General features: G+C 39.1%; 1 pseudogene; it reads left to right on the forward strand.

The window, feature by feature from the left end:
- The first annotated feature begins 734 nt into the window (after positions 1–734).
- Positions 735–2,377, forward strand: LOC147621876 (vacuolar iron transporter homolog 2.1 pseudogene; annotated as a pseudogene).
- The last annotated feature ends 10,005 nt before the right edge of the window (positions 2,378–12,382 follow it).

The following is a 12,382-nucleotide window of genomic DNA, read 5'->3' on the forward strand; positions in this document are numbered from 1 at the left end:
TTGTGTCGTTACTATCTTGACATGTGTTTAAAAGTTGTAAGAGAACAAAGGGGGCTTTAAAAGGTTTAAAATTGAAAGGGTAGGGTTTTGAATATAGCTAGAAATAAATGATTAAGGTAAGAAGGGTTTGTTTTTTAAAGTTGGGGTTTTGAATATGAAGAAAATAAATGACTAATTGGGTCGCCACCCTTCGTCGGGTCCGCCGCCGTCCGAATACGTTTGGCACTGCAGGATAACGTCCGACAAAGCGTCCCAAAATGCAGGGATAACGTTATTACTCAATATTCCTGTTGATTCAACCTCGACTAGCTTTCCAGGCGCATTATCAGAGGACGCCTTTTTATCTCCCGCATGACTTTATTGCCCGAATACATATTTTATTTGGCTGTTTCGCAAATCTACTCGATTGTGTTCACTTCATTATCCTACCCACTTGCGTGATTAGCCTACCCACTTAATTATCCTACCCGCTTTAGGTGATTAGCCTGCCTAACCTTCACTCATGTGCAGTTTGTGTTTTTATATATGGGCGTAATCTCTTAGGCTCATCGACATGATTGGGCACGTGGGAAGAGAGTGGATGGCACAAGAACCCGGGACCCATTTCTGGAAAAGTTAAATTAGGGCTTTGAAAGAGACCACGTAATTAGCCCTTCATGAGTTTTCATTAGCTGCCCTAAGTACCATCCTTCTTCTCTAATGCTGATCAACCTCTCTCTCTTTTATTAATTTGAGGCAGGCAACTAGGCAATGCATTGTTAGGCACAATTATTGAACCCTACAGTTGTCCTTCTAGTACATGCATCCTGCCCTGTAACTTACTTCAAACACTCTGCAGTCCTCTCTATCTTTGCTTGCTTAATTTGCCTGCAATATAGTATCATTACATAGGATCTTGCACTCTATCTTTGCTTGCATTTGCCTGCAATATAGTTTCATAACATGGGATCTTTGCAAGCTCCTGCAAGCCACAAGCCTGCAACCAGACCATCTACTCCAATCCATGCAACTCTTGATGTAGAAGTAGCCCTTGGTAGGGCAAGAAGCTCTCTTGATCAGAAGAAAGTTAAAGAGAAATCTGCTGAGGGCAAGACAAGAGGTATTGGGCGTGGTGATGAGAGGAAAGCAAGAGGAGGTATTGGAGATTGTGATGAGAAGAAAGCAAGAGGGAGTGTTGGACATGCAGGTGATGAGAAGAAAGCTGCAACAGGGAGTGTTGGACATGGTGATGAGATGAAAGCAAGAGGGAGTGTTGGTCATGGTGATGAGAAGAAAGCAAGACGGGGTGTTGGACATGGTGATGAGAAGAAAGCAAGTGAGCAGAAGAAAGCACATGAAGGGAAGAAGGCAATTAAGGAGGTGGATAAGGGTAATGTGGACTATGTGCATAGAGGGCAATGGGTGAGGGCAGCTATATTGGGTGCCAATGATGGCTTGGTGTCAACAGCCTCCTTGATGATGGGTGTGGGTGCACTGAAAGATGATGATGCAAAAGCCATGGTGATTTCAGGCCTTGCAGGGCTAGTGGGGGGTGCATGCAGCATGGCCATAGGTGAGTTTGTGTCTGTGTATTCACAAAGAGATGCAGAGAAGTATGAGAAGAAGAGGAGAGAGGGCCAGGAGGAGGGAGGAGGGGAGAAGAAATCAAACAAAGAGGTGGCCGATAATGATGTGGAGGGCAACATGACGCAAACAAGGAAAGAGGGTGACAAGAAGAGTGGGGTAGAGGAGGTGCGAAGCTCCATAGGACCCAGCCCTTGGGAGGCCGCGGGGGCTTCAGGGCTCTCCTTTGCACTCGGGGCCATGGTGCCCCTTCTGTCGGCCGGTTTCATACAGCGTGAGATGGCCCGGCTGGGAGTCATGGTGGGCGTCTGCAGCGCCGCACTCGTTTGCATGGGCGCCATCGGAGCCAAGCTGTCTGCAGGAAGCGTCGCCAAGGGCGGCGCCAGAGTCTTGGTGGGTGGATGGGCGGCCATGCTCGTCACCTTCGGCGTGCTCCGCCTCTTCGGAAAGACGGTCGGCATGTGACAGGCTTTAACTATTAATTAATTAACAACTAATTTCTACCCTTATACCAAACTCCGAGTGAATTCCAACGTTGGTGCTAACCCTTCAACTTTCAAAGCCTTTTCGTCTATTAATAAATTGAAAAATGAGCCATTACAGAAGCATTTACTTGATGATGCTATTTTAGTTTGAGATGTAGGAGCCCTTGATTACTTTCTACACTCATTTCTGGCATTGCCATGGAAAACACACTCTCTCTCTCTCTCTCTCTCTCTCTCTCTCTCGTCTTTAGTTCTTAGAACAAAGGATGTGTTTATGATAGTGTTGGAGAAAAAAAAAAGGAGATAGAGAGCTTCAATGTGAAGTGTGACATCAAATTACCTTGTTAGATATTGTTTGTAATGTTTTTTATTCATGGTCTTTGGAGGCTTATTTTCAAGGAAATAACTGTAATGTTTAATGTTTAAAGGTAATCGGGTTTTAATTCTTTGGTACAAAATAACTCTTTATTATTGCAAGTTTTAACGTTATATTAGCTAGGACAAGGAAAATACTATTATATAATTTTATGAGATCGTATAAAAATTAAAGATACTATGTAAGGTGTTATTGACCAAACTCGTAAGTCCCTTGTCACTTCAAGGAAAAGACTTGCACTTGGATCATAGAGACCAATGCTTTCTTCCTCATTTGAGAGACACAACCGTTGATTTTTTCTATAGAACAATTTCTATTCAGGATTTACTTTATCTATCGTACCATAACAAAATTGAGTCTCATTTCAGGGATCCATCAGTCCAACCTAACCCCATCCAGTCCCATGGGTTAGCAACCGCTATAGTGATGGGATCCATCAGTCCAGCCTAACCCCATCTAGTCCCATGCACTGTAGTGATGGGATCCAATTAGGAATTTGGTTAGGTTTTGTCCCGAGTACTAGGGAAAAGAGTTCCCAAGCCCCCTAATCGGATACTCATGCAAACTTAAAGCTAGTCACACCACTTACACACCCAATATGAAATTGCCTTTTTCACAGATTCAGCTGACTTTAAAACAATCTTTTAATGAAACCATAGTATCACTGATCATAATCCTCCAAAATATCCGGTTGAATTCTCATTTCCAATCATTCCTTCATCGGTGTACCTATGGCATCATTGGTAACTAGAACGCTCACCACGTGTCCACTCAGGGGCCTTTTCGATAGTTCCTAGCTCATAGTACCTGGCAATATATTCACTTATAAAAATCAAAATGGAATGTCTGTTGAAGATCAGCAAGATCAACCAACAGATCCATATAAAAGAGCCATAGACTTATCCACCGTTGAGGACCAGCAAGGTCAATCAACCAGATCCATGCCCGGTTTTAGAAAACAACTCTTACTCCTTGTTCCAATATCTTCCACGACGCACGTGTGGGTATCCTTGGCAACCCAGAGCCCGAGCACCGTATGGTCAGCACCCTCTAGAATCCTGCGCAGGTTACCTAGCGCTTCACTCATAGGCTGCTTCCTTGGTCCCTCATCCACAGTACTGGAAGCTCACCATTTAAATCAAATGGAGGGTGGTCAAGACCTCGACCGACCTTGCTACGAGGGACGTCATCCGTTGACTCTCCGTTTCAGCTGTTGCAACTTTATTAGTTAGGTATCCACGACCTCATTCACAAGATGGTCAAAATGCTTCCCTAGCATTCTTGACATAAAACAGTCATTTAAAAATTGGTCATAAATACAGTTTCTATAACAAACTCTCGTCTTTCCACATTGTTCCACATCAATCCACATTACTTAATCCACATCCAATTCATATGTATTCCCATTCTCATCCAATCACATCATTTTCCATCTCATCAGATCTTTCCTCATTTATCCTCATCACATCTCATCCACTCGCATCTACCCATATCCACATCACATCCATTTCACCACATATCTCATTCATTCACATCTATCCCGATTCACATCCCATCACATCTCATCCATTCACATCACATATCATTTATCCACATTTATCCCGATTGTCATCACATCACATCACATTCATTCACATCACATATCATCCTTTTACATCTATCCCAATTTACATCACATCTCCTCACATCCATTTCACATCACATCTCATTCATTGACATCTATCCGATTCACATCACATCCATTCACGTCCATCACATTCATCTTGATTGTCATTCACATCACATATCATCCTTTCACATCTATCCCAATTTACATCACATCTCCTCACATCCATTTCACATCACATCTCATTCATTCACATCTATTCAATTCACATCACATGACATCACATTCATTCACATCCATCACATTCATTTATATCACATCCATTTACATCCATTACATCACATTCATTTATATCTATCACATTCATTCTCATCACCATCCCATCACATACATTCTATCCACATTACATCACATCCACATCATATCTCGTTTATACATATCTCATCTCATTCATCCATATCCATCCAATCATTCACATGTACAATTACCCACATCCATCCATACATTCATATCTATCACTTCACATCCATGTATATTCATGTCACATCACATCTCTTTACATCACATCATATTCTTTCACATACACATCCACATCCATTCATACACATCCACATCCATTCTTTCACATACATCCACATCCATTCTTTCACATACACATCCATCCATTCACATCTATTACATCACATTCATTCATATCTATCACATTCATTCTCATCACCATCTCATCACATACATTCTATCCACATTACATCACATCCACATCATATCTCGTTCATACATATCTCATCTCATTCATCCACATCCATCCAATCATTCACATGTACAATTACCCACATCTATCCATACATTCATATCTATCACTTCACATCCACATATATTCATATCACATCACATCTCTTTACATCACATCATATTCTTTCACATACACATCCACATCCATTCATACACATCCACATCCATTCATCCACATACATCCACATCCATCCACATCCATTCTTTCACATACACATCCACATCCATTCTTTACATACACATCCTCATCCATTCTCACATACACATCCACATCCATTTTCATCACATTCGTTCACATACATATCCACATCCATTCTTTCACATACACATCTACATCCATTTACATCACATTCTTTCACATACACATCCACATCCTCTTACATCACATTCTTTCACATACACATACACATACACATACACATCCACATCCACATCCACATCCACACCCACATCCATGTACTTTTCATCTCACCCTTTCACATATCCTCTCATTCACATCCTATCACATCCCATTTACATCCTATCACATCCATTTACATCCTATCACATCCCATTTACATCTTATCACATCCGTTCCACATCCTATTCCCATTTAGTAGTTTTTACTACTTTGATACCGATAATGGAACTTTTTCTAAATTTCTGCCAATTGCTTGGCATAGATAAAGGTTCTTTTTCTCGAAGACTATTTCCATATTCTTTCTCAATTCCTCAAATGAATTATATTCCATATTCCTCGTTTGGAATAGAAGAATTCATGGGATTTATAGAAATCAATTCTACCCATATTTCCACTTTTGATAAATAAGCATAAATTGAATTATACTAAAAATTCCTCTTCTTCCCATTTAATTTCTTGGATCTCAATTACCATGGGATTCCTCTTTTTGCATTTAATTATTTGCATTCCAATGTCATGGGAATTCCTCTTTTATCATCAAATATTTCTCATAAAATAAATTCATCTAAAATAAAATACCCATTAATTCAATATGCTAGGAATTTCTCTTTTTCCATTTAAATAATTGAATTCCAAATGTCATAGGAATTCCTCTTTTACAATTTAAATATTTCTCATAGATAAAATAAATTTATCTAAAATTCATCTTTGAATTTAACCAAAATATCCATTAATTCCAATATGCTAGGAATTTCTCTTTTCTTCCCATCTAAATGATTGAATTCCAAATCTCATAGGAATTCCTCTTTTACCATTTAAATATTTCTCATAGATAAAATAAATTTATCTAAAATTTATCTTTGAATTTAAATAAAATATCCAATGATTCCAATATGCTAGGAATTTCTTTTTTTCCATCTAATTGATTGAATTCCAATTGTCATAGGAATTTCTGTTTTATCATTAAATATAATTTTAATAATTTTCTTATTTCTTAATTATTTAATTACACATAAACTTAAAAATTAGGTTTCCATTGAATGTGACAAAAACCATTCTTGTAACCTAGGATATTCAATCCTAGAATATGATAGAAAGTCCTCTTTTCACGTTATACATAAGAATGAATTATGCATCAATCTGCTGCTATTACTGGTAATTTTTAATTTTTATGAAAAGAATAAGACATAGTAAAATAATTATGATAGTATAACTATCTTTTAGCATTAAATCCAATTTATGGATTTATCCCATAATATTACCATATTTTTCAAGCATATAAGTATAAAACTCATTTTTCTTAAACCTCTAGCTTCACAAGCCTAGAGTTTGATTTGTGAATAGAGAATTTCTCCATGAGAAGCATTAATTGAATATAGAATAGGTCATAGGAATGACCATTCTTTTGGGGAGAGAGAGATATGCTTAAAAAAACATTTTAATTTAAGCATAAATGAAAACTTTATGTGTTTAATCACTAAAATCCATTAGAGAGCTTCAATTGCAATAAAGAGCCATTCAATTGAATACTTCTCAAGCTTGAGAGGGGTTGAGAAGTGAGAAACATTTAGAGATTTATAAAGACCATAAATCACACTTTACCTCTTATTTTGCTTGATTCTTTAGCCTAAGGAGAGGCCCCCAACCAATCAATTGGTTTAGTATGTTGATGAAGACTCCAAAAAAGGTTGAAGAGAGATAAACTCTATTCTCTCCAAATTGTAGAGGATTTTTAGAGGATAATAGAAAATATCATTATTTCGGTATAATACTGGCATGGTATAGTTCACATATTTTTTTACAAAAGACTAAGGATCTATTTATAGGTGAGGGAGGCCGCTAACCAAGACCAACTAGGTTCTAGAATTTCCAGGTTCAGTTTGGCTAAATTTGGACAAGATTTGGACCAGTTTGGCTTCCTTTTTGATTTGGTTTGATCTAGGAGAGAGGAGAGATAAAAATATCTTATTATTTTTGAGTTTAAAACTCCTCCACACATGTGAAATAGGTGCCTCCTTGAAGAGCCCCCTTCTCCTTACCAAGGTGTCAAAAATGTATCATTATAACCAAAATATCTCATTTTTTAGTAATATTCATAGTTTTTTACTAATAAACCTTGTACTCAATCAACTCTTCATCTTATGTGGACATTTACTCATTTTTGGGTATTTTTCTTTTATAAATTGGATGTATCTCCTCCCCAAACTTGGATTGATCCTATTGGTCCATAGGAACCTTAATTGGACCATAATCCATTTTTTTTCAAAAATCTAGACCCTTAGGCTAAGGTCCTTTATACCTATTTTCAATGAATTCCAATTGCACATTGGAAAGTTCTTTTTGAATTTTTGTTTAAGGGGAAACCATTTTAGACACTAGGAGGATTTTTATATCAAAAAATATCTCAATTTTGGATTACCTCCCTCTAGACATTTTCTCTCTCCAGGCCAAAAAGGGTAAAACAGGATCTTTCTTTTATTTCAGAGAGGGGAATAATTATAAGATCAGAAGGGGAGGTTCTTACACCTGTATACCTCAAAAGCTGGAGGGAGGAATCTTACATCCTATCCCAGTTAAAAAATGCAAGATGTCCTCATCTCGCAAACTAGAGGACAACTCTCTTAAGATCCAATTGATTCTGGAGTTCCTTATAGTCTGGTCAATCCAACAGAATCCTAGGATAAAGATCCCTTATATAGAACTCTTCATCAGATAATAATTCATTCATATCATATCATTCATATCCTTAACACAATAATGGTCCATTAGATCGAAATTGCCATCTGAACAGTCCTCCATGGGAATTTCAATTATACGGGTTTTTAATTTGTCATCCCTTAACTTGATCCACTGGGTCAAGTGTTAAAATAGGACCAATCTATCAGTACAATCCACTAATCTCATAGTGATTTGCTGAAGTCATTATCGACATTCTAGTTTACGAACATCATCACAGGAGCTCGTCCCATTCATCCTCATTGTGGTTTTGCTCAGCTTATCGCTTTTCAATCAAAATTCAGGAATCATCATTTTTCAATCAGAATCCAAACCAACTCATATCAACCACATTTGAATTCATCATTTGGATAGCATTTTTGCTTATAATTTCAAGGTCTTAGATTTACTCGTATATACTGCCAGTAAAGAGCTGTAGTTATACCCTCGATATATACGCGTAGTCACGATCCTTGGAGTTATAAGGTAATTACCATCATGTCTAGGCCTCAAACAAGTCACGGATTCCATACAATTGTGGTACTTCCATCTGAAGACCCAATTATCAATTTATGAATTTCAAATTCTGAATATCAATTTGTATGAATTTCATCACACAATTGCAACCTTTTGCTGCTACATAAATTTTTCACATTTCTGGCTTCATGGTTGATCCACTTTAGCCAATTTGCTCTGATACCAGCTAAAAAATCCCTGCCCCCTCGGGGGTGCTAGCAGTGGAAGTAGCACTCCTTGCACGGGGTAGGGTCCCTCACTACTCGGGGCCTCGCCCAACCACGGATATGCGGACAAGAGACTAATCCCTCAGCTCTTCCAAAATCAAACCCGAAAAAACTTCCCCCACCCAGAAAGCACGGGCGATACCTCTAGGATATTTTTACTCTAATAGAGTCAAGAACCTTAACTATCTGAACTGATATGACCGAACTCGTAAGTCCCTTGGTCAGATCAAGGAAAAGACTTGCACTTGGATCATAGAGACCAATGCTTTTTTCCTCATTTGCGAGGCACAGCCATTGATTCTTTTCCATAGAACAATTTCTATCCGGGATTTACTTTATCTATCGTACCATAACAGAATTGAGTCTCATTTCAGAGATCCATCAGTCCCATGGGTTAGCCAACCACCCAACCATTGTAGTGATGGGATCCAATTAGGAATTTGGTTAGGTTTTGTCCCGGGTACCAGGGAAAAGAGTTCCCAGGTCCCCTAATCGGATACTCATGCAAACTTAAAGCTAGTCACACCAGTTATACACCTAATATAAAATTACCTTTTTCACAGATTCAACTGACTTTAAAATAATATTTTAATGAAACCATAGTATCACTGATCATAATTCTCCAAAATATCCGGTTGAATTCTCATCGGTGTACCTATGGCATCATTAGTAACTAGAACGCTCACCACGTGTCCACTCATCAGGGGCCTTTTCGATAGTTCCTAGCTCATAGTACCCGGCAATATATTCACTTATAAAAATCAAAATAGAATCTCTGTTGAAGATCAGCAAGATCAACCAATAGATCCATATAAAAGAGCCATGGACTTATCTGTTGAGGACCAGCAAGGTCAATCAACCAGATCCATGCCCGGTTTTAGAAAACAACTCTTACTCCTTGTTCCAATATCTTTCACGATGCACGTGTGGGTATCTTTGGCGACCTAGAGCCCAAGCACCGTATGGTTAGCATCCTCTAGGATCCTGCGCAGGTCACCTAGCGCTTCACTCATAGGCTGCTTCTTCTTGGTCCCTCATCCACGGTACCAGAAGCTCATCATTTAAATCGAACGGAGGGTGGTCAAGACCTTGGCGTTGACTCTCCGTCAGGCTGTTGCAACTTTATCAGTTAGGTCTCCACGACCTCATTCACAAGACGGTCAAAATGTATCCCCAGCATTCTTGACATAAAATAGTAATTTAAAAACAGGTCATAAATACAGTTTCTATAACGAACTCTCGTCTTTCCACATTGTTCCACATTAATCCACATTACTTAATCCACATCCAATTCATATGTATTCCCATTCTCATCCAATCACATCATTTTCCATCTCATCACATCTTTCCTCATTTATCCTTATCACATCTCATCCACTCGCATCTACCCATATCCACATCACATCCATTTCACCACATATCTCATTCATTCACATCTATCCCGATTCACATCCCATCACATCTCATCAATTCACATCACATCTCATTCATCCATATTTATCCCAAGTGTCATCACATCACATCACATTCATTCACATCACATATCATCCTTTCACATCTATCCCAATTTACATCACATCTCCTCACATCCATTTCACATCACATCTCATTCATTCACATCTATCCGATTCACATCACATCACATCACATCCATTCACGTCCATCACATTCATTTGCATCACATCCATTTACATCCATCACATCACATCCATCCATTCACATCCATTACATCACATTCATTCATATCTATCACATTCATTCTCATCACCATCCCATCACATACATTCTATCCACATTACATCACATCCACATCATATCTCATTCATATATATCTCATCTCGTGTTGGAATTAGGGGTGCAGGAAAGCACACAAAGCTTGGAGAAGAAGAAGCAAGAATGCACACAACACACAATGTATTAGATTGTGTCAATGTACAAAAGATAAGTTAGCCCTAGAATGATGGGCGTATATACAAGCCGGGGGAAAAAACCTCCTAAAGAGGGAAAAAGTGCCCCGGCAGCCCTAAGTGTGTTCACACACATCACTACCTATATATATGGCAACAAATCCCCCTGGGAGTGATGGTGTGAACGAGACCTAGCACTCATGTATAGGGGAGTGCCATGCCCAAAGTAGATCAATCCACAAAGGGGAGCAAGCCCAAAGCTTTGCGGAAAGCTTCAAACTTCTCACGAGGAAGCACCTTTCTGAAAAGATCGACGAGGTTGTCCTGTGTTGGCACATAGGCCAAGCTGATCTCTCCTGCTGAGAGTCTCTCCCTGACATAGTGATAATGCATCTCAATGTGCTTTGTGCGAGCATGAAAAACTGGGTTTCTCGTAACTACCAATGCGCTCTGACTGTCAGTGAAGATAGAGGTGGCAGACTCCTGTCCAACACCCAAGTCAGCCATAAGCCGTCTGAGCCACACACACTCAACCGTAGCTGTGAAAGCTGCCCTGTACTCAGCTTCACAACTAGAAGTGGCCACAGTAGGTTGCTTCTTACTCAACCAAGATATACATGAGCTACCGAGCATGAAACAAAAACCACTTGTGGACACTCTTGTGTCATAGCAACCACCCCAATTTGAGTCCGAAAAAGCATGCAAATCTAGCGGCAACGATCCCCCCTTGGGATAAAACAACCCAAGATGTATGGTGCCACTCAAGTAGCGAAAGATGCGTTTAACTGCCTTCCAATGCTGAGACCCTGGGCTATGCATAAACCTGCTCACTTGTGAGACTGCAAACTGAATGTCCAGCCTCGTAATGCATACATAAATGGGCAACAAACAGCTGTCTGATAGAGTGTGACATCAAAGTGATCTCTAGCATCATGAAGACTCAACTTCAAACCTGTCTCCATTGGAGTAGCAATAGGCTTGCAGTCTTCAAGGCCAAATCTCCGCAACAATGTCTTAATATATTTTGTCTGACACAAAGCAATACCTCCATCACACTGCTTAAATTGTATTCCCAAATAATAATGCAAATGCCCCAAATCTGACATCTCAAAAGAGGCATTCAAATCAGCCTTAAAATCAGCAATATGACTCTCATTTGGTCCTGTGAGCAGCATGTCATCGACATAGAGAGCAATGATTAGATATACATCATCCACACATTTAACATACAAAGTGCTTTCTGTTGGACTATTCTGAAAACCATGTGTAGTCAAATATGCATGTATCTTTTCATACCAAGCTCGTGGAGCTTGCTTTAAACCATATAAAGCCTTTTTCAACTTGCACACTTTGTTTTTCTACCCTCTTTGAACAAAACCACGAGGCTGCGATACATACACCTCCTCTTGCAAATCTCCATTCAAGAACGCAGTCTTTATGTCCAACTGATGTACATTCCAACCATTATGAGCTGCCAATGCACAAATGCTACGAATGGTAGTCATACGACAAGTGGGAGCAAAGGTCTCATCAAAATCAATGCCCTTTTCTTGAGCATAACCCTTTGCAACAAGTCTAGCTTTATAGCGATCAACACTGCCATCTGGCTTTTGTTTCAACTTAAAAACCCACTTACATCCAATGGCCTTTTTTCCAATAGGCAAATCACACAAAGACCATGTACCATTCTTCATTATAGCATCATATTCACTTTGCATTGCAGCCAACCAATTTTTTGATTTTTGTGCCTCATCAAATGAAAGAGGTTCTTCCTCTTCACACATACTAGACACAG

The sequence above is a fragment of the Cibotium barometz genome, chromosome 29, assembly GCF_041138505.1.
Source record: "Cibotium barometz isolate CiBa-2024 chromosome 29, ASM4113850v1, whole genome shotgun sequence".
Taxonomy (NCBI): domain Eukaryota; kingdom Viridiplantae; phylum Streptophyta; class Polypodiopsida; order Cyatheales; family Cibotiaceae; genus Cibotium; species Cibotium barometz.